This window comes from Puma concolor, chromosome F2, assembly GCF_028749965.1.
Source record: "Puma concolor isolate L17-30 chromosome F2, mPumCon1.1.hap2, whole genome shotgun sequence".
Classification (NCBI taxonomy): domain Eukaryota; kingdom Metazoa; phylum Chordata; class Mammalia; order Carnivora; family Felidae; genus Puma; species Puma concolor.
The window spans coordinates 69,231,427-69,255,972 of record NC_141684.1 but is presented as its reverse complement, the minus strand read 5'-3'; the positions used below and the strand labels follow the sequence as shown (position 1 = coordinate 69,255,972).

Here is a 24,546-nt window from a genome sequence, read left to right as displayed (position 1 = left end):
TTGAGCCTTTACTGTCTCCCTCCTTCTCGCACTCCCAGCTCAGCATGACAGAAGGTCTACTTGGGCAGGGATGGCCAAGAAGATAGGACTCCCACTCCCCCATGCTCCTAGTCAAGGGTTATGATAGCTCCTTGGAAGGGGCAGGCCACCAGCATTTCTCACTTCCCCTAGCTCCATTTTATAGAAACTAAATTCCAAATGACTGCATCTAAGAGTTCAAGGACTCCCTTTCTTGTAGGTCAGATGTTTTACCCCAGATATAACAGACTGACAATGATATCCTTTTAACACCCCAGGTTGCTTATATGGGGGAGATTTCACATGGGGAAAGGCGAGTGGGAAAGACAAGAGGCTACTTCTCCTCCTTAGTACCCCACCAATGAAGCAGGGATGTCAGTCTGAAGAAGTGGGCCACTGTCTCCACTTCCAGTTCTCGAGCAGTGGCTCAGAGATTTTTTCCAAGGGGAGAGGTAGGCCATGACAGAGAGCTCCAAGGATCTCTCTTAAAGGAACTAAAGCTCAAGCCTAAGATTGCTCTCAAAACTAATGGAGATTTTGGTAGTAATCAGTAAGAAGAGGCTACGAAATCCATGAGAGCAACAAGCAAGACCTAACACCAGCTAGTCTATAAAAGAGAATCAGGGTAAGAGAAAAATAGGAAGAACTCTCCTGGGATTAGAATAAACCTTAAAGGTTGGTCTCAAAACTATCCCTGTAAAGGGACTCAAATTTAATTGGCCTGTGTGGGCACTTTGATTCCAGAGTATCATAAAAAAACAGTAGCACAATTAGTTGGCAATTAGAGTAACCTAGTATTGGAGTGACGAGAGAAAAATAAGAAAAGTCTAAGACAGCCTGATAAAACCACTGTCATCTCAGGGTGACTGTGCATGCCCAACTTTGTACCCACTAAAGAGTGACACCAGAGACTTCATATTATGGGGAAACAGACTTTACTAAAATAGCTCAGGAACGTCCACAAACAAGCAAGCAAACAGCAACAATAAAAAGCCCTTAAGAGGAGGGCAGATAGGATCTCGAGTTGCTACAGCATACTACTGAAAATTATGAGACAAGCAAAGAAATGGGGAAGTGTGACCTACACATGGAAACAAAAGCAGGCAATAGAAACTAATTGTGAGAGGGTCTAGTTGTCAGACTTAACAAAGACTTCAAAGCAGTCATCATAAATACGTTCAAAGAACTGAAGGAAATCACCCTTAAGTAAATGAAGGCATCATTACAAGGTCTCATCAAATAGAGAATATCAACAAAGTGAAAGAAACTTAAAAAGAACCAAATGGAAATTCTGGAGTTGACAAGATCACTGAAACAAAAAATTCTCTAAAAATTCTCAACAATAGATTTAAACAGACAAAAGAATCAATTAGCTTGAAAATGCTCCCTCGAAGGACATTATGTTAAGTGAAATAAGTCAGACAGAGAAAAACAAATACTGTGTGATCTTATATGTGGAATCTGGGGGAAAAATAAAAATCTCATAGATACAGAGATTAATTGCTGGTTGCCGGAGGTGGGTGTTGGGAGTGGGAGAGATGGGTGAAGGTGATCAAAAGGTACAAAGTTCCACTTATAAAATAAAAAAGCCCTGGGGAGATACTGTACAGCATGATAACTACAGCAAATACTGTATTGTGTGTTTGAAAGTTGCTAAAACAGATCTTAAAAGTTCTCATCAATAAGGAAAAAAAATTGTTAACTATGTATACTGATGGATGTTAACTAGACTTATTGTGGTAGTCATTTCACAATAAATATGTATATAGAATCATTATGTTATTCACTTAAAAATAATATATGTCAATTATATCTCCTTTAAAAAAATAGCATGGCAGGGCTTGAGTGTTGGTAACTGGTAAGATAACTAATTTAAGAGATATTTTATTGCTGCTGTGTACAGGACTTGGCATCTGATAGGAATAGAAATATTAACTTATAGTTATCCAATTATAATATATAAAGACCTTTTCATAATGAAAATAACAATGAAATAAGAAAGTTCTCAAATCAGTGAGCTAACTTTCTATCTTAAAATACTAGAAAAAGAAGAAAAAAAATTAAACCTAAAGCAAGCAGAAGGGAAGAAATAATAAAAATTAGAGTGTTAATTAATGAAATGGAGAATAGAAGTATAATAGAGAAAATCAATGAAATTAAAAAGTGGTTCTTTGAAAAGATCCACAAAATTGACCACCTTTAGTTGGACTCAACGGAGGCATGAAAGAGGGGACATTACTACTAACCTTATAGAAAGAAAAGGATTATAAAGTAATACTATGAATAATTATATGCCAATAAATTAGTTAACTTTGATGAAATAGAAAAATTCCTGAAAAATAAAAACAAAATATTGAAGTTTAAAGAAATAAGAAACCTGAATTAGCCTTCAACAGGTAAAGAGATTGAATAAAAATTGGGGATCTCCAAGACCACTTTAAGGATTAGTGATTCACTAAGAGGACTTACAGGACTCAGCATAGGATTGTATCCGTGGCTATGAGGATACGATGGCTAGTGAGAGGATACCAAACATAATCAGCAAAGGGAAAAAGTACATGTGGCAAAGTCCAGGGAAAACAAGGCATAAGTTTCCAAGGGTCATCTCTCACGGAAGTCACAAAGTGCATGCTTAATTCTCCCAATAAAAAGTTGTGACAACGCACGTGAAATGTTGATTAATGAAAGCTCACAAGAGACTCTACATCCTGGGACTGGCCATTTAGACAGCATCTGCCTAGTACATATCAAAATTCTAGACTCCCAGAAGAAATGCAGGTGTTCAGCATAAACTACATTGTGTGCACAAATAGGTAAAGCAGCGTGAGCCACTCTTTATCAATTCTGGGAATGGTGGGAACCCTCCCCAAATCCAAGTTCCCAGATATCAGCCAAAGGCTATAAATTAGCCTTTCTAAGGATCTTAATTCTGCTATGTTAACTTTTTTCTGAACAATTGGAAATTTTCTAATTTCTGCACAATTAAAAATTTTAAAACTTTCTACAAAGTGAAGTCAATATCCAGTCTCCCCCCACCAACTGGTGAATTCTACCAAGCACTAAAAATAAATAGATAGATAGATAAAACATTAATAACGAATTTTCATAAACTCTTCCAAAAAAGAGGAGACAACATGTCCCAGTACATTAGGTTAGGACCTAATAAGGTTACTTTGATATCAAACCTATAAAAACACATCACAAGAACAGAAATCACCAATTAACTCTCTAGTGAATAAACATGCAAAAATTCTCCAAAAAATCCTTTGAGTTGAGTCTTACTATTTGCAGAAGTTATGTTCTATAGAGTCACTGAGAACCCTGAATAAGTGAATAGTGAGCCATTGCTCATAAGAGAAATACAGGGTTAGGTTCTCAAGAGCCTCTGGTCACAACATTTTCATCAATTGATCAATAATAGCTTTGTTTTATGTGTGTTTGTGTTTAAAGGCACTTTATTTAATATATATTGCTGACTCATTAACGCTGAACTCGTGGCCAACAGCACTATAACTCATGCCTGAATAAACCTTATCTAACAAACATTTTCTATGTAAGCCACATCACAACCTTCCTGCACTTAGAAGCTTTAGATAGCATTTGAGAACTAATATTGGAAGCCATTTTAAACACCAAATCATCAACAAATGGCACAAATGCATGGAAAATATGACACTAAATAGGCCACAAAAGGATACTTGTTTAAAATATGAAAGATGAAATAGAAAGCAGAATATTGTCTTTTTCGGGGTGCCTGGGTGACTCAGTCCATTGAGCATCTGACTTTGGCTTAGGTCATGATCTCACAGTTGGTGGGTTTGAGCCCCACATTGGGATCTGTGCTGACAGCTCGGAGCCTGGAGCCTGTTTTGGATTCTGTGTGTCCTTCTCTTTCTACCCCTCCCCCACTTGCTTGTAAGCATTCTCTCTCTCTCTCTCTCTCTCTCTCTCTCTCTCTCTCTCTCTCTCAAAAATAAATTTAAAAAAAGAAAACAATATTGTCTTTTTCAACTTCAACTTGAAATGTGCACATTGGTCAACAAAATTTTCAGTGTTCTGTGTATGTTCACAAATGACCACAAAAGTGCCACAAACATTGATTTGGGGGTTACAAGTAGATTTTAGTGAGTAAGTGAATTTGCAAATATGGAAACTGCAAATAATGAGGATTGATTGTACCAGCAAATAGATTCTAGCAACATATAAAAAGGATTATACAACATGAGTAAGTGGGCTTTATCTCAGGAATGCAAGTTGGTTTAACATCTGAAAATCAATTAATATAATACATCATATTAATAGAAAATAGTACAAAAGCCAGATAATCATCTCAATAGTTTCAGAAAAATCATTTGACAAAACCCACATCCTTTCATGATAAAAACACTCAATGCACTGAAAATGGGAGGGAGTTTATTCAACCTTACAAAAGCACCTACAAAAAGCTACCATTATACTTAATAATAAAATACTGAAGAATTCTCCCTAAGGTTGGAAGCAAGAATATGTCCTGTCTCAGCCCATTTATTCAACATTGTACTGAAGTTTCTAGCCAGGTCAATTAGGCAAGAAAATGAAATAAAAGGCATCCAGATTAGAAAAGAAAACTAAGATTAACTCTTTAATCTTACAGGTGACATGATCTTATATATGGAAAATCATAAGGAAGCAGCTAAAAATATTATTAGAACTAATAAGTGAATTCTAGATACTTTCAGAATTCACATCATATACAAAATCACTTATGCTTCCATACACTAGAAATGAACAATCAAAAAATGAAATTAAGAAAAAACAATTCCATTTATCATGTCATCAAAATGAATGAAATATTTAGAAATATTTTTTTTTAATTTTTTACCATTTATTTATTTTCAAGAGACAGGGAAAGACAGAACATCAGCAGGGGATGGTCAGAGAGAGAGGGAGACACAGAATCTGAAGCAGGCTCCAGGCTCTGAGCTGTCAGCATAGAGCCTGATGCAAGGGAAAAACCCACAAACCGTGAGATCATGACCTGAGCTGAAATCAGATGCTTAACCAACTGAGCCACCCAGGCACCCCAGGAATAAAATTTTAAAATAAAGACAGAACATATACTCTGAAAGCAAAAAACACTGTTGAAAGAAACTAAGATCTTTATTTAGATTTGAATTTATTTATTCAAAGACATTCTGAGTTCCTGGATCAGAAAACTTAATATTGGTAAAATGGCAATATTCCCCAAATTGTTCTACAGATTCAATGTACTCCACTGAAAACCTCAGCAGTATTCTTTTTTAGAAATTGACAAGCTGTTCTTAAAATTCATGTAAAAATTCATGGTACCCAAAATAGGCAAAAGTCGTGAAATGGAAGAACAAAGTTGGAAGATACACTTCACAATTTCAACAAAGCTATAGTTATCAAGAGGGTGAGGTACTGGAATAAGGGTGGACACAAAAACCAATGCAACAGAATTGAGAATCCAGAGATAAACTCTCACATGAACAGTTTAGTTAATTTTGGACGAAGGTACCAAGACAATCCAATCATGAAAGAATAGTCTTGTTGGCAAATGGTGTTGGGATAACCGAGTATTCATGTGCAAAATAATAAAGCTGGAGCACTGCCTCACACCATACAAATGTATCATAAACCTCAATGTAAGAGTTACAACTTAGAAGAAAATACAGGAGTAAACTTCAGGAACGTTGGCTAGCCAAAGTCTTCCTAAATATGACATGAAAGCAAAAGTGAGAAGAGAAAAATAGATAAATTAGACTTCATTCAATTAAATCGCTTTTGTATTTCAAAGAATAGCACCAAGAAAAATAAAAGGCCGTTCACAGAACAAGAGAACATATTTCCATAATACATTTGATAAGGGATTTGTATCCAGAGTATGTAAAGAAATGTACAACTCAGTAGTAGAAAAATAAATAACCCACAATTTTGAAATGGGCAAAAGATCTGAATAGCTGTTTCTCCAAAGAAGATATACAAATGACCAAATAAACACAATGATAGTCCTTCAACACCATTAGTCATTAGGAAAATACAGATCAAGGCCATAATGAGATACCAATTCACACACACTAAGATGGCTAAAATTAAAAAGACATATTTTGACAAATTTGGCAAGGGAATGAAACATTGGAACTCTCATACACTGCTGGTTGGAATGCATAATGTTGCATCCAACTCTGGGAATTAGGCTGGCAGTTCCTCAAAATGTTCCTCTAAACATAGTCACCATAAGACCTAGTATTTCAACTCTTAGGTATATACCAAGAGAAATGAAAACATATGTCCATGCAAAAACTTGTACACAAACATTCCTAAAAGCATTACTCATTTTAGCACAAAAATGGAAACAACCCAAAGGTCTATCAACTGATGAGTGGATAAATAAATATGGCATTTCTATATAATGGAATATTACTTGGCAATAAAAGACCAAAAAACTGATTCATGCTACAGGACGGATGAACATTAAAAACAAGCCTAATGAAGGACATCAGTCACTAAAGACCACATATTGTATGATTTCTGTAAAATGCCCAAATCTGTAGAGATAGAGAGGTCAGCAGTTGTGTCCAACTGAGGTATTAGAGAGAAACGAGAAGCTGCTGTTAATGAGAACAGGTGTTTATTTAGGGGTGATGAAATGTTTTACAGTTGGTTTTGGTGATGGTTGTAAAATTCTGTGAATATACTAAAAACCATCGAATGATGTACTTCAAATGCACTAGGTGTATGAGATATGAGTTCTGTCTCAAAAAAGCTGTTACATATATATTAGAAAAAGCAGATAACTTTTTTTATATCCATCTACGCCAAAGTCCTAACAATAGTGCTAGCCCCTAGTGCACGCTCTAATCACCCTTACATAGATTACTATGAATAATCTACTACAGAAACTGTTTCCAGTTTTGATGAGCCAGCTGTCGCAATATTAATTTTATTAAAATACTATTTCACTAAATCACTCCCTTGCTCTATATCAATAAATCTCTAATCTCTGCAGTCTGCCATGTAAGACCCATAATCAACTGGCCAGTGTTACCCATTGTGTTAGGCAAAATAACAAGCCTCTCAAAGATAGATGTCCATAGCCTAAATCCCAAAACCTTTAAATATGTTACTTTACATGGCAAAAGAGACTGTGTGGACATGATTAAATTAAAGTTCTTGAGATGTAGAGATTATCCAGGATTATCCAGTTGGGCCCAATGTAATCACAAGCGTCCTTCTAAGTGAAAGAAGGAAGCAGGAGAGTCAGAGAAAAGGTGCCACAAAGGGAACAGAGGTCAAAGTGATGTGTGCCACAATCTAAGGAATGTGGGCAGCCTCTAGAAGCAAAGGTTGCAAGGAAACAGTTCTCCCCTAGGGCCTCCAGAAGGAATGCAACCCTGCTGACCCATGTTTTTTTACTATGACATTCAGAGCAGTAAGATAATAAATTTGTATTGTTTTAAGCCAATTGGTGGCAATTTGTTACAACTGTGATAGGAAATGAAATGAATACACCCATGCAGTCATATCACTATGATTTTTTTGCTCTTTTCACATCTCTGATTTGAATAATACTTCTCTACTTATCTGGAAATCCCTTTCTTTCCCTCAGTGCTGACACAGGAAGCCCTGCCTGCATACGAATACCCTCAAGAAGTTCCCCCCCCCCCCCCCACCACTAACTCCATCCTCAGGTCATTTTAATTCTGACTGGAGATTTCTTTAGAATGTACTTACGCCATCTACATATTACTAGCATCTGAATTACCTATGCACAATCATTTGATTTTAAGTTAGACATGGAAGGCACGTGGCACATTATATGGAAACAAAGCAGTGAAGTGTTAGGGTGCTGACGGCTCAACTTTTTCCAAAAAAAGCCCTGATTTATAGTGTTTGCTGATTACTCCCAACAAGACTGATTTCTATCATCATATTATACACCTTAAAACTTACATAATGTTATATGTCAGTTATATCTTGATAGAGCTGGAAAAAAAGTAAAAGACTGATTTGAAGCCACCAATGGCTTGACCACTAGATCACAAAATCCCTGACTATTTAATAATGTCTTTAGTGAGCTAGTTCATGCCTCTGGTATAAGGCATCAGATATTTCTCTTAGTTCTTTCTTTCCAATCTATGGTTATAAATGTATTCTCAAGTACACAAATATGCCTATTTTTTTTTTTTTGCTATATGTCTAATAGTATTTAACAAATATTTCTGAGTCTTTGAATTTAATTTACTTTCTTACTAGGTGAGGACTCCCTTACCAGTGGGGAGGTCTTTTCCCTACCATTAACATGCATTGGTATTCAGGATAATACCTACTGGAGAGGGGATTTCTCTCCTCATCCCAGTCCCTGTCACATCTTTTACACAGTTGCAGAAATGTTTTTAGTCAATAAAGAAAACTTTTAACAGTCATTAAGTTTAAAAGTAAAAAAAAAATGAGGTTAAAAGTCTCGAGCTCCCAATTATCAGCTTCATGAATAGAACCTTGTCATTTATCATCAGTTGAGAGGAAATCAGGGGTTCTGTAGCTGTGCAGAGCCTTGGTACCACCCACTGCAGGCCATAGTTCTTTCCCAGTGTGTGTCTTCTTTATTATGTCCCCCACTGATGTGATTCTTGTTCATTCACCGGACAAATACTTATGGACTCTCAAGAATTCTCAAAATAGGAACCAGAGATATTTTTCAGGGACAACTGGGCACTTATTCTGCTTTTCCACTCCTGCTCCTCACCTCCACTGTATTAGTTTTCTAGTGTGTCACAATAACCACAAAATTATTAGCTTAAGACAACATCCATTTATCACTGTATAAATCTGTTGGCTGAGCTTTATGATATCACAAGGCTAGAATCAAGGTGTTGGATAAACTGAGTTCTCATGGAGGAGGCTTAAAGAAAAATCCAGTCCCAATATCATTTCTGTTATTAGTACAATATAGTTCTTGCAGTTATAGGACTGAGTTTCTGTCTTCTTGCTGGCTCCCAGCTGTCTGGGGCTGATCTAAGATGCTAGACATCATCAAAATTCCTCGTCACATGGTTTCTCCATCTTTAAGTAAGTAATGGTGTGTCAACTCCTTAAACATCCAATCTCTGACTTCCTCTTCTACAACCAGATGGAGACAACTCTTGGCTTTTAAAGGACTTGTGATTAGCTAAGTCTCACACAGATAATCTCTTTAAGGTCAACTGTGGCATTTAAGGCAAGCTCATCACAAAAATAAAATTCATCATATTCACAGTCCTAGGGATTATTCAGGACTCATACACATGAGAAAGGAAGACAGAAAGTTTTGAAAGCCATCCCCACCATGGTCTTTCTGATGCTGACTTTGGTTCAAGAACAGGAGAAACTGATGCGGTAAATATAAAGACAAACATGTAGATTATTAGCATAAATTCTTACGGAACGGAGCCTCCCAAATCCAAGATCCTACTCTGGGCCAGAAACTATGTGCTGCTTTTAGAGTCTCAATAAGCCATGGGAAGCTACACTGGTAAGTGAGATATACACAACATAACCACACCAATTTTTATAAAATCTCATTTATATGGATAATTAAATCAGGATCTTAATTTGTTTCAGGACAGCAGGGGATTTCTGGTCTGGAACACCAGAAGCATTACTTCCATTGGTGTCAAAAGTGAGATGAGACACCCTGTAAAGACATAAATAGATGTTTTCATGACGCTTGCAGTCTAGTAAGAAATATACATAAGAAAATAGATGATGAAGAGAAAGCATGCTGACTATGTCCTAGACAAAGGGAGCAATTTATGCAAGTGCCCAAAGAAGAAAAAAAGGGTATAGTGCATTGGAGGAACTGCAAGTTATCTCAGTAAGATTGGAAGGTGAAGGAGGAATGGAAGCAGCGGCTCAGAGGTGAAACTGGAGAAGCAGGTAAGTGAAAGTTCATGGAGAGCCAAATATACCACGTAAAGGTAATTGATCCTAAAATTAATTGGGAGTTCAGCAATTCCATGAATAGAAATTTATTCTAAGGAGATAATAAATCAATAAAGATTCATGGATCAGGATATTTACTACAGCATAATATAATGGCCACCCATGCTCCTGTGCCCATGGAAATAAACTCAGTGTTCATTAAAAGGGGATTGATAAAAAATAATGGATGGAGTTGGCCGCCTTAAAAATGATGATACACACTCCATCTCACTGACATGGAATAACACTGTATTAAGAATAAGAATATGAAGGAGTAAGAGAATAGCATAAGTACTCATTATGCCCCAGGCAGCGAGATCAGCTTTTATCAAGTATTATGTCCAATCCCCTCAACAATCCAATGAGGTAAAAACTGCAATTGTTCCTATTTTACAAAAGAGGTAACTGAAGTACCAGTGGTTAGATAACCTGCCTAAGTCCATACATTTATTAAGAAGCAGAACCAGGCGTAAAACACAGGCAGGGGCAGTATTTTTCTGTTTCTACCTTGAATTCTGAAAAATAATAAAATACAAGGGAAAAAGGTAGAGAAGGAGTGGGAGAGGATAAGGAAAAGGATAGAGAGACACAGAGAGACAGAAATAGACAATGAATAATGATGACCAGAAAATCGTAAGGGGCGCCTGGGTGGCTCAGTCCGTGAACTGTCAGATTCTTGATTTTAGCTTGGGTCATGATCTCATCATGGTTGGTGAGATTGAGCCCTGAGTCGGGCTCTGTGCTAAGAGATTTTCTCCTCAGATTTTCTCTTTTTGTTTCTGCCCCACTCATGCTCTTTCTCTCTCAAAATTAATAAACTTAAATAGGAAGAAAATCTTAAGAGCAGTTATCTCTGAGTTGTAAGATTTTAGGTAATTTTTTCCTTCCTTACAATTTTTTGAGTTTGCATTCTCACAGAGAGTGATTTGATTTTTTTTAATTAATAGACTCTTTAAAAAGCTCAATTTTCAGTTTACACATAAACTGAACAAAAAGTATGGAGTTCCAATATGCCTCTCTCCTCCCTCACACATTTTTCTCTATTATTAAAACCTTGCATTAGTATGGTACATTTCTTATAATTGATGAGCCAATATTGACACACTATTATTAACTAAATTCTAGAGTTTACATTAGTGTTCACTCTTTGTGTTGTACATTCTGTGGGTTTTGACAAATGAATAATGTCATGTATCATCATTACATTATCACACAGAATAATTTTTCTTCCCTAAAAATTCAAAATAAACTCTGAAAGGCAAATAATCATCACATATATAAAGGATTTACGGTGAGTGTGAGACAAGTTTAGTCCAATTTCCCTGAGTCTAGTCCTCTCTCTCATACGGGGATACGCTCTCATGTTGCAGGGAAAGGTCCTATATAAGTTGTTTCTCTCTTTGCATTGTTCTTTAGACTCAAGCTCGGGTTTTACTTCTATGGTATCATTTGTCTTCCTCCTACATTCCATGGTAGTGTCAGCCCATGGAAGCCTGGATGACTGAGTTCAAGAAGTTGTATTCTTTATGATGGCCAAATCAAGCACAGGAAGAGCAAAGCTCTGCAATGCCTCAAATCTTCTTGATATGGATGCCCACACAAATCAACAGACTTTATATAGGTCTTAAGAAAGAATTAAAACTCAACATCCGTCACCAGTTTTAGGTTTCTGTACTTTCTCTTTGGTTTGTCTGTAAACCTAAAACTGCTCTTTTACTGAAGGATAAATGTTACTGTGTAACATTTTGATTCATGGCTGAAAGAAGTGACACATGTAAGAATCACTGAAGTGTTTCCTTGTTTGTCTGATTTATTAGGTAGTTTTAGAGAAGGAGAAATATAGTTTCCTCTATTTACACTTATATATCTTATGTTGTGGGTTCTTTGTATTTGGATACTATGTTTATAATGTTATTATTTATGACGTTGTCTTTGTGAAAATATTAGAATATTTATCAGAATTTTATCTTTACAAAAAATGTTCATGTTGCTCTTCACTGAATGCCAGTGAGATTTGAATTTTTGTCTACATCTCCTGAGAGCAATTTACCAAAGTTTTAGATTTTATGAATGAGAATTTGATGTGTAGTTACCTATTTTTTAAAATCAGCTTTAGCTTAATCCCTTGGAATTGTTTTCTCTTTTTACACTGTGGGTGATTTAGGGCGTTCAAGTAAATGAACTGAAGTAGTTGTGGAATTGGGTCAAATAGAGACTAATACGTGGTAGTGAACATTAAGGGGATGAACAAAGAATAAATCTATAGTAACAATAAATACATACCATAATTCAGGCATATTATCAAAGTAAAAACTATATGCATTTGAAGCAAATTTCTCACTTTAAGTAGTGAAGACTTGAGGGCTACAATGTGTTGAAGGTGTGTTTTGTAAAATTAGTACACCTTCAATGAATGCTGCAACTCAAATGGAAAAGGTCATCATAAGATGGGTTCTTAATTAATTAAACAAGAGACAAAAACATGCTATCACTTTTAAAAGTTATGATAATAATCTTACAATAATAACCTTATGATAATAACCTTATCCTAACAATTTGTTTTAACCCGATAGCTGTAAACTTCATTGATACATCATGTAGCAGCTGCAATATATTTGCTAGTGGAGAATGTGTCTAAAAGGAAAAGTGAGCAAATTCATTGAGGACTTTATAAACAGAAAAAGGAGAGAAAATTAGGAGCAAATAAAGGGTGCACCAAATTTACCTATAAATCGGATCTGGAAAAAAAAATTGTCTTGAATATGGCTTCTGAACTATCACTGGCCACTTTTTGCCCCTTTTCAGCTGCTTCCCAGTGATTCCCAGAGCAATAGTTAAGTTCATAATTATCTCCTGAACTAGAGGCATCTCTACCCAGTAACATATGGTACAACATTTCCACTCACATCCCCAGTGGGACTTCAGACTCAACAGGATCCAAACCAATCTTTTTATCTCTTCTCTGCCTTACTTTGATCCAGATTTCCTCCTGGTTCTGCATTCTCTTTCTTGGAATGTTATAGCAGCATTGACCCATTTGCACAAGCTGGAAACAGAGCTTGTGCTCTGTTGCACAACATCTTGCATTCCTCCTTTTCCCTCTCCTCATCATGAAATTATGACAATGCTGCTTTTATTACATTACACTGGTCTGCCCTGCCTTTATATCCTATCAGCTGACACCTTCTAGCTCAACTACCTGCTCTCCTCTGCACAGATCCTCATTTCATTCTGTATATTCTCCTTTGTTCTATTTCCCCACAGACAATCTTTCATGTACCTTTTCAAAAACCGTTTACTGATTCCTTCCATAGATTGATAAAGACCACATCCCTTTGAACAGAAAGCTACTTGTCATTCCCTCCAACATCCTACCTGTCCAAGGCTCTCCTGAAACCCTACCCACCAGTGTATGTATGGAACTATTTGCCTTTCTTGGAGCACATTATGTTTGGTAATGCCTTTGCGATTTTGTGTAAGTGATTTGCCTTTTCCAGAAGATCCTTTCATTTCTTTTCCTTCTGATGAACATTAAACAAGTCTTGGACACCATTCCAATTTGAGCTGATCTTTACATATGCACAAGTATAAAGCACTGACCATACTGGATTGTAACTGCTTGTTCACGATGTACTACATGGGGGCAGAGACCAGTCTTCCCCTCCCCTGTCCCCAGAAACCCTGATGCCACACAGTTTCCAGCATGAGTAAGGGTGTAGTAATTATTTTTTGAGAGAATAAAATGGTTGCCAAAGCCAGATTCTGAAGGGCTTTGAATATCACAAAAAGGAATTTTATCCTATAGACATCTTTGAAGCATAGGAGGGATATAATCAAATCCATGTGTTAGAGAGAAAACTTGGGTAAAGTAATTAATTGATGGACTAAAGATGGGATATATTTGTTGTAGGGTTGGCAGAAATGTCTGGAGGCACAATTATGGATTTACTGGGATATTAGGCTGAAGAGTGGGGATGATTCATGCAATGTTGTATGCCAGGGCTGAATTACATTTTGAATATACAGTAAGAAAAAAAATAAGAACTCTTAATCTGCTTCATATCCTACCCAGTACTACAATTCAGATATTAGGTAGGAAAGCATGATTAACACATTTTATAGTAATTAAACACATAAAAAACTTAGGCATTTATTTAAAAAAATACTTCTAACTTCTTATAATACCCTACTATGGCTGGATCAATCACAAATTTATGAAACCAAGTTGTACTTGTTTATATTTAAACTCTTGGAGCAATACTTTCCACAGCTTGACACTGTATGTAGAAATTTTCTTAAATTCTTCTACCTAGAGCCTTATGATAATAACATGTTATTCTAGGAGTTGGTGAAACTGTCTATGAAAATAAATAATACATATTAAAAACATTTTTTATAAATTTGTGAAAGAAGACCACCAAGTTTTCAATAATGAATTATATTAATGCCCAGAATTTCTGTCAGAAATTCTTTTAACTTCATCTCAATTTTCTTAGAAATGAATTGTTGGATATAATCTAAGAAGGTCTTCTGTAAAAATTTAATCTAAACAAATCTCAGATAATCCCATGATGTTTTCCAATATTTTATAACACAACCAAATTAAGAGACCATCCTGTGCTGTTTTACAGAATTCAAACTTCTGAAATATTAAGGCAGAGGTATGGCACATACTTCCATTAGAAAATGGATGGAAATAAGTAAAAGTTGGGCAGAGTCATAAAAATTTTGCTGCTTCATAATATCCAAGTTATTTGTCAGAAAATATTTAAAATCCATAAGATTTTTTTCTGTGAAGCAAGTATAATTAGATATATTTCACCTATTTTATACATTTAATGTAAAAGAATGAAAGGCTTTCATATAATTCTAAACTTTAATATGAAATTATTATTATCACCACTATCCTCATTTAAGAGAAAAATAGATTGTGGTAAGAAAAGAAAGGTTAAGGTAACACATTAAAAGTAAAGTATGGCCAAAAAAGAAATAATTCTCCTAAATTATATAACCTATGAGTAAATATACTAGAAATAGGGTAACTGCATTTCAAGGGGTCAGCACTGAATCTATTTTATTCCATGAAGGGTTGTTTATGACAATCAATACTGTCACTCATTTTTGATGATCTTTTGTGTCCTCTGTGCCTCACATTAAATGCATCAACATGTTTGATTTTTAATTTAGCCCTGTTAAAGTAATTTAGTTCAACCTTCACTGAGGAAATGCTGTTATTTGCAATGACAGTGAATGCTATTTGGCCTCTTAGGGCAAATGGGACTGTCAGCCACATTGTCAAATTTTGAGTTGACACAGTCAAGGAGCTAGTGAAGAGGGAAAATGGTAGGTTCCAGCTTTTAACAACATTGGGTGGTGGGATGCCAGGGGTACACACTGGTTTTTAGTTAGTTGTTGTCGTTGTTGTTTTAAGTTCATCATCTATCTTTGATTCTGTGAAAGTTTCCACTCTTTATCACTGAGGGTCAAAATATCAGTCATTTTTTATTCTTCTGTCTTCCATAGCACCCATCCCAAATCATGTCAACCCACATTTTATGTCTAATCCAAATGTCCTCATCCTAATTCAAACTTTTGTCACTTAACAATTGTGTAGTTTCAATGGCATCATAATTGATCCCTCACCTTTACTTTCTATGTGAGCCAAGCCACCAAATAGATTACCACTATGTTAATTTCTTAAGAAGTCTCATTCCCAACCATGTCTCCCCCAGATTTTTAGTGTCTTATATGATCTACAAACTAATGTCAAAAATTCTTTGCCTAATACCTATGTTTTTTTCATAATTTGCTCAAGCTTTTTGTCTTCCTTAACCTGTGTTCCTTGAGACACATGGGACTTATTGGTTATATCTATCACTAACTTCCATTGGCTATTGATAATACAGGATACATAGAAAAAATAACTCCTCATGCTAGAAAAATCAATCTATATTTTCTAGTAACTAAAAGAACAAGTGTGTGTGTGTGTGTGTGTGTGTGTGCACTAGTCTATAAAAGTAATTTAAAAATTCAAACAATTCAGGAATCTCTAAATATTGCTAAACTTTATAAAAGTTGGACATTATTTAGTTGTTTATTGTCTGTCTACTGCTTCTCATTCCACTAAAATATAAACTCCACAAGAACCAATGTCTTGGCTCTCTTGTTTACCACTGTATCCTTAATCTCTAGAATAGAGCTCAGAGTCTAGTAAACATTCAATAAATAGCTGTTGCATAAATGAATGTATCCCCAGTACTTGGCAGAATGCATGGTGTTTAGTAAGCAATCAAGAAATATTGATTAAATGTAAAAAACAATAAATGACAAACATTAAGAATTAGCATGGTAAGGTCAAAGGTAGGAATATGCGTGAATATTTCCAATACACTTTTAAGGACCCCTTAGAACTACTACTATAAATTTTGGAGTTAGCATTTGACTCAAGGCACTGTTTCTTAGGGAACAAATACTCAGGCACCATTAGGGCATGCACAGTCACAGGGCAATGTAGCTGCACATGACCCTCAGCAGATCAGCTCTCTCTGGCTAGGATTCAAAGTAACCGGTTGGGTTGAAAGAGAGAACAGGGAGGGAAGGTGAATGGAAGATTCAGAGAACAAACCAAAAGGTAGGACCTATTATGTAATTTCAGCTCAGTGAAAAATGAAAATCTCTTGTTCAAAAAAAAAAAAAAAAATATATATATATATATATATATATATATATATATGTCATTAAAGGTAATAAAAATATAAAACGTGTCCCTTTCTTTGTGGTTTCTTTCTTGACCTCTCACGTTGCTTTTATTTGCTATTTAATGTCACACTCATTTGCCATAGAAATACTCACCCACAAAGTACAGACCCTTGCAGGAGCCCAGGGACCCCACCTGAACCTGATAGGCATGCAGGCCACCACTCCCAGGATGCCTACCTAAAGCCATCTGACAGACCTGCAGACCTGACTGCACAGGGAAGTCAACCTCCCCTTCTCACCACTGATACCCAACATAGACAGGACCTACCGGCATCCTTAGAGATTGGAACTCCTACATCTGTACACACTGTGCCCCTGGACCCTGGACCATGAGTGGCAGGATCAGCACCACTGAGTCACCTACTGGAGCAGGGATGCTGCTGCCATTGCCTGCCCTGAAACATCGGTGGGCACCCTTTATCTCAACCCACTCCAAGTCCTTGCCCAGGCCCCATGGAGCTCAAAGCAAGAAAGAGAAATGAGAGTCTCATATGAGTGGCTGCCCCAGGCAGAGGGCAACAGCAGTCATGGGAGAGGGGCAGGAGGAGGGCCCAGGGCCTGAGGAAGCAGAAGACAAGGAGTTGGGAGCTGGCCTGAGAACCCATCCTGAGGAAGAGCAGAGTGTGTGAGCCAGGCTCTAAGTTCTGGCCATATGCTCCAATGTCCCATATCACTTCACTTACAAGCTGTAAATTTACAGTTAAAATTCTCAAGAATTTCAAGACTGGAGAGCAAAGCATTAAACCCCAACAATGGGACCTTCCTGCATGTGTGTGACCATTCCCATGAAGATGGCCTCCAAAGGGAAACCTCCAAAGGGAAACAAAGCCAGGGGCTAGGTCTTTTAGCTCCTGACAGGACAGTGAGGGGTAGAGCACAAAGGTTTATTCTTGTGGGTGACCCACATCACTACAACACATCCAACTGCACTATCTAATCTCCCTGCAGACTTAACATGTGCTGTGGTTCCTGTTTTCTATTGCAGATTAACTTGCTATAGTGCTATGAGACAATGATTTATAAAAAAAAAAAAAAAAAAAGGAAAAGAAGCTGGAAAGATAGCAAAGCGTTTGGTTCAGACACTTAAAAATAAAAATAAAAACTAATGAGGGGGCACCTGGGCAGCTCAGTTGGTTAAGTATCCAACTTCAGTTCAGGTCATGATATCATGGTTCATGAGTTCGAACCCCACCTGGGGCTCTGGACTGACAGTGTGCATCCTGCTTGGGATTCTCTCTCTCCCTCTCTCTGACACTCTCCCCGCTCCCCACTCATGTGTGCACGTGGGCATTCTCTCTCTCTCTCTGCCTCAATATAAATAAATAAACCTAAAAAGAAAATAAATAAAAATAATGAAGGTAAGGAAAAAGGAGAACAAAGGCAATCTTCCCTGGAAAAGGTAATAACTTATTTAAATCATGGTTTTCTGGCTTTGCAAAAGATGCCACATTATATCCATTTAACTATCAAACTAGGTTATGTGATATGAACGAAGCTACTTAAAAGATGGGAAATCTCTCAAATGAGAAGGCATCCTTAATATTTGTTAAGTGCAGTCTATATACTAGGAACTTGAAAAACATTATATTTAGTTTACACACAACATGATATGTAAAGCAGACATTATCTTCACTTGTCAGTTAAAGATGTGGAATTCAGCAGTTACTCTAGGTCAATTATTATTCTGGTCAAGAACAAGTAACTAGTAAGTAGAATGGCAGGAGAGGAGACAGGACAAAAAAAAATTCATTTTGTACTTAGATTTTTCCTCCATAAACACATAAGTTGCTAGCCCGAAAAAATGTAAAGAAAATTTAGAATGAATACTAATCATCTATTTGTACTGGGCAAGTTACATTTATGAAGACACAAAGCAGGTAATGCACAAATTCATTAGACCACTCTTATATTACTCATCATTCTTTTTTTCCCTCACAAATCACTAAAGAGAATGTTATGGAAAGAAAGTAAATCTCTTTTAGATCAATATATTGTACCTTATATAGTCATATATGCATAATATAAACACATTGCCCATAGCAGGAAGTAAGGGTACAGCTGGTCATTATACTTTTCTTTGCAAATGTATTCCACACATATATTTTACCAAACATTCTAAAAAGCTCATAATCGAGAATTCTGAAAGTGCTTTAATTTATAATTTTCCTATATTTGTACGTTCGCCAGGGAATTTGTCCCATTTTTAAATATTTAATTAGCACTCCTTGACTCCTGGCTTTTTCTACCTAAATTTATTTAAAGATCTTTAGAATCTGTGTGTGTGTAATACAGGAATATTACATTAATAATTCTAGTCAAATTGAGAATATTTTAATTCTTTTTTTTCAAGAAATGGTCCATTTTCAAAAACTCTTCCTCAGTTACAGTTCTGAAGAGATGACATATTGGTTCAATTACAGCAAAATTTGTTAAAGATATATGAGTATATATATCAAGTATATAATATTTTAGCTGAAATTGCAAGTCATATAACTCTATTGAAGAGATTTTTATTAATTCGAAAATATTTAAAAATCTATAGTTTGCCTAAAATTCCAAATGGAATATTTTGAAGAAGAATGCATTTTTACAAATAAAATCTCAGTATATTTTCAAAAACTCTGAAAGAAAGTTTGTCTTGAAAAGATGTTAAGGCTTCTGGGGCAAATGGTCAAAACATTACCTTATGTAAGACATATTAATCACAGGGGAGCCTGGGTGGCTCAGCTGATTAAGCATCCAAGAGACTCTTGGTTTCAGCCCAGGTCATGATCTCATGGTTTGTGGGTTTGAGCCCTGCATCAGGATCTGTGTTGACAGCACGGAGCCTGCTGGGGATTCTCTCTTTCCCCTCTCTCTACCCTTCTCCCGCTCACTCTCTCTTTCTCTGTCTCTCTCAAAATAAATAAATAAGCTTAAAAAAAAACTTAAGATATAACCCTAAAAAATCCTAATTCTAAAATGACAAGTCAAATCTCTATTATGCACTGATTGCCAAATTTGAGTTAATAGATTTCTATTATCAATACTAGGAAATTCAACACTCTTCATTTTAGTGAGAAAAAGCAAATCATCATCGATATGTTAGTATCTATCTATAACATCCTTAATTAACTAAATCTGAGGGGGTGTTTGCCACCATTGTTACCTTTTTGCCAGAATAATCCAAGGTATGGTGCTATCTGGTTTCAGTATCAATTCTAAAAGCACTAATTTGATTCATTTCTGAGACATAATAATAAAAAAGACATATAAGAAATTGGAGTTGTGTTCATGTAACAGCTCTTAATTACAGCCCCTGTAATTTGATATCTAAGGAATATTGAATGATAGTTCTAAACCAACTATCTGTTGTCTCTTACTCAAAGCATATCATCAGGGTTCCTGAATAAATAGCCATGATAGAAAGGGAATCCCTGTGGCAGAAATTAAGAAATAAAGTACAGGAAGGATTAACCTCCAGCCTCCCATGCTTTTATCTCTAGCATGCCTCAAAACCAAAGAGAGAATGCCTAACCATTAAAAAAGATTAAAGGTGTTAATTAGACTAAGAGATAGAAACCTATCACCCTTATGTCAGGCAGACCAGACTAAATCTTCTAATGGATTAAAACACTCATACACCCACCCCCCCCCCCACCACACACACAGAGGTTTTTTTTTTTTTGTCTTTACTGAAATTCTGCTGATGATGGTCTGATGTACATTTGTGAATAATTTTTGTCGAAGGTGATTAAAAATTGTCGACGATATTTTTATAGAAAAAAGTCATTTCAATTATTCTAATCAAAATTCTTTGTAACATTCAATAGTGAAATTTAACTCTATGGGGCTGAGAAGAGTAAGCAAACTTCATAACAATGAAATTCAGAATTGCCAATTCTCACATTTCCTTCACTTGAGCCCATTATGAAGTTAGTATCAGATTATGTAGAGATTCTTTCATTTTTCTTTCAGGAGAAACACAGAATATGTTAGTCACATATATAACTTATGTGACATCGAGATGGATTTGAAGTCTTTTTTTAATGTTTATTTATTTATTTTGAGAGAGAGAGAGAGAGAGAGCAGGGGAGGGGCAGAGAGAGAGAGGAAGAGAGAGTCCCCAGCAGGCTCTGTGCTGTCAGTACAGAGCCCAACACAGGGCTCAAAGTCACAAACCTCAGATCATGATCTGAGCCAAAATCAAGAGTCAGATGCTTAACTGCTAACTGACTGAGCAACCCAGGCATCCCGGATTTGAAGTCTTTTAGTGTTAGTTGTCAGAAGAAGATAAAATTATTGTCCAAGATAATAATTACTTTTAAGTAAGTCATTTTGTCTTTTTATGTTTTACCATTTTAAAATTTATACATTTCCATTGTTAAAATATAAGGGAAAACCTCTATTTCACGCAGCATAAAATATGCCTATAACGTTAATTTACTTACACACATATATACATGCATACATATGTATGCACATACATAAATGTGTATATGTCTGTATGCATGTGCATATATATATATATATATATACAACCCACGTGTATATGTCTATATGTATGTGTGTTTGTCTACACACATACATAAATATACACACATGTATTTTAGTTTCTATAGCAGAAGATGAAATATTCTCTATTTTCTCTCTCTCTCAAATGTTAAATATTTTCACTTCACTATACTTTAAAGGTAACGTGAAAGATAATGAGGCTAGAAATCAAAATAAGTTATATGAACGCACAACATTTTTTAGATGATTATTTAAAAAGTCATTGAAAGCATTATTTTAAAAGAACTCTTTGAGCATATCGTAAGGGCCAATAAAACCCAAAACAACAATTGTTGGTAAAGATACTATCTTTATATAAAATGAGCTCCACTAGCTCATCCCAGAGATGGTTTCCAATCCACCAATCCCCAAAAATCAGAGGGACTTCAGCTTTATTTTCAGCAGAGTGTGGACAGTGCAGTGCAATGCTGCCTAAACTGGCCACAGGTCTGGATGGCAATGTGTGATTCACAGGAGTCTCAGATTTTGAGTAGGCATCGGAGTGCAGGACCTTTGACTTGCTAGGCATATCTATACCACGGCTAGCTTGTTGATCCCCGGACTTCTGAGGCTGTGAGTGCACTTTGGAAAGTGCGTTATAACCAGCTGGTAGAGAAGATCTTCACCTGCAAGTACGCCAGCGACACCAACCTCCTAACAGAAAGCCTGATTGCGGAGAGTTCCTGGAGACCGCTGAGACACAGCGAGGACTTCCAATAGTCTCTGTGAGCTAATGGCAGCTGCCCAGGAAAGTGAACTTAGTGTCTTTTTCTAAACTTTGACTAAACATGAAAGTCGCTTGTACCGAATGGTCACCGATCAGGTCTTTGCATAGGAGGAGCAAGTAGTGTGGGAAAGTTGCACAATGCGGATGGTGACAGCTGCTTTTGTGACTCTGACTTGAACTTAAGTCATTCCCTGGGCAAGTTGGCCGGAAGCAAAAAGTGGGAGCAGCCACCTGGCTCGTTGGGCCTTAGCGACTTGGAGCTGGCCCGGCAACTTCAGCAAGAGGAGTACATACAGCAACAAGCAATCCAGCCTGTGCCAATGTGAGCCCCGTCACTGCAGGAGAGAGGAGCCCCATCTGCACGCACAGCTGGGGAGAGTTGGCAGCAGCTGAAGCAAGAGGCAGACCGTGTCCTCCTGTGCGCCTGCCCAGTGTGAAGCTGCCCTGCTCCTTCGTTCAGAGGCTATGGCTATTTTGCTTGCTCCCCCAGCTCAACCTGTGAGATATGCAAGGTAACTTATTTATGAACTGTTGGGAATCAGAGCATGCAGCAAATACCAAAGTCAGACTCAGTGACACTTACTGAATGCTTATTACATCGAGGTTTGAGTCACCTCATTCAGTCCCCGCAATATCCCAAGGCAAGAACTGCCATTCCTATCATCTTTTCATAGATGAGGATACTGAGGCACAGAGGAAAGCAGCAGTTCACTCAAGATTGCCCAGCTAGTCAATACTAGAACAGAAATTCTCCAAAGCTTGTCTGATTCTAGATCCCAACCTCCTAACTCCTATAGTGCAGCCTCATTCCCCATAACTTGGGAAGGAAATTGCTAGCTAAATAGAGACGAGTAAATGCCATTATAATGATGTATATTAGATGACTTAGCAAATTTAGATACTAATTCAACCAAGTATATTGAAAATAGTTTTTCAAATGTTTTAGATCACTTCCCTTATTTCAACTCAAATGATCAAAGAATTTTCACCTAATTATCTTATCAGTACATTGCTGTCATGGCATGGTATGGCACTCTCAACAAGGTGACCAATGAATCAGAATCACTACATGCTTAAAAATAATTATCGTGAGCCTGACAAATTTCTTAACTTATCAACTTACACGTTTACGGCATCAGGTCAACATTGGATGCAAAATTCAGTCCATTGTTCCCCTCACAAAGATGAAAGACCTACGATCAGAATCCTCGTGCTGTGGAAATTTGATATGCAATATCTCTGCACACTAAGCTAATGGTGGGTTCTACAGAAATGCACTGGCACCCAGATTCTGCTGAACTTTCTCGGGGACAGCTCTCTACCATGGCAGCTACCATGGCTCTGATCGCTAGAATCCAATAGAACAGGGAGATTTCATCACACTCGAACTTACTTTCTTACCCTGTGCCTTTTGACTGCTTCAAGGGCTAATGCTCAGCTAGTCAGGCCTTCAAGCCAGTGATCTGACATTTTGAAATAATAATTAAAAGGGAACAGGCACTTTCATTTTAATAAGCTTCCTTCCTTCCTTCAGGGAGAACCTCAGCTGATCCAAACCCAAGAGAAATATGCTTGGGTTTCTCTTCTTTTTATCTGTCTCTGACTCTTATACCCATACTTGACATTACACATGAAAATAAAAGCCAAATAGTATTCACAGTGATTGCAAACATCCTGATTTTCCTGACGGAGGAAGGAAAATAAAATATACCAAGCCTAATAAATCTCTAACCTATGCTTAGTGGATTAATTCTGGTTTAACAATAATACATAGCTGGTAGAATTTTGTTTAACATATATGAAAAAGTGCAGCTCATATGAGCAAAATAGGAGATTTTTTTAAGTGAGCATTGTCTAATGGTATCTGCCCTCCAACTAGCAGCCATCTACTTGAGAGAATAGCTTCCATTCACTGCTTTCACTTCCTCATTTCCTATTTCTCAAACTGCAACATTTCAGCTTATACATTTACCTTTATTGAGTTTCTTCTCGGAAGCTCATGTTTGTCGGGACGTTCATGACATTTGTCAAGAAATCCAGTGACTCATTTTCATTTGTACTTTAATTGGGATTTGACACCTCTGTAGGATCTGACACTGCTGGTAATTCTTGCCTTCTTGATGAACTCTTTTCCCTGGCAGCCGGGCAACCAGGTAGATTTGTTTACATTTGCTTGCTGCCTCTTCCAAGCCTTCATTTTCTCCACCATCCCTTACAGACTTGGCATCTGAGGAATTCTGTCCTCAAATCTGATTGCATCTCATCTCTTCCCTTACGTTCCCTGCTTTCTCTCAATCCCAATCGCTGTCTCTGTTTCTCCATCTCCATTCTCCCTAGTTGATCTCATCCTCTCTACACCATAATTTGCTTGTGTCTATATGAATAATATCCACACCTACATACATAGCCTAAGTCAAGTCCACATAGCTACCTACTAACTGGACATTCTGTGGATTTTCCATATTCAACTACAATGCAACATACTTCAAACTGAACTCATCTTCTTTCCTTCCAAAACCTCCTCTGCCACTCACTGTAAATTTTTCTAC

At 36.8% G+C, this 24,546-nt stretch overlaps 1 protein-coding gene and 1 pseudogene across 1 annotated transcript in view; one reads left to right on the top strand and one right to left on the bottom strand.

The window, feature by feature from the left end:
• The window catches only part of LOC147572084 (uncharacterized), a 526,072-nt gene that overhangs the window by 236,313 nt on the left and 265,213 nt on the right, over positions 1-24,546 (bottom strand). The gene's annotated exons all lie outside the window — the stretch shown is intronic.
• Positions 17,265-22,434, top strand: LOC112859344 (ubiquitin carboxyl-terminal hydrolase MINDY-1 pseudogene; annotated as a pseudogene).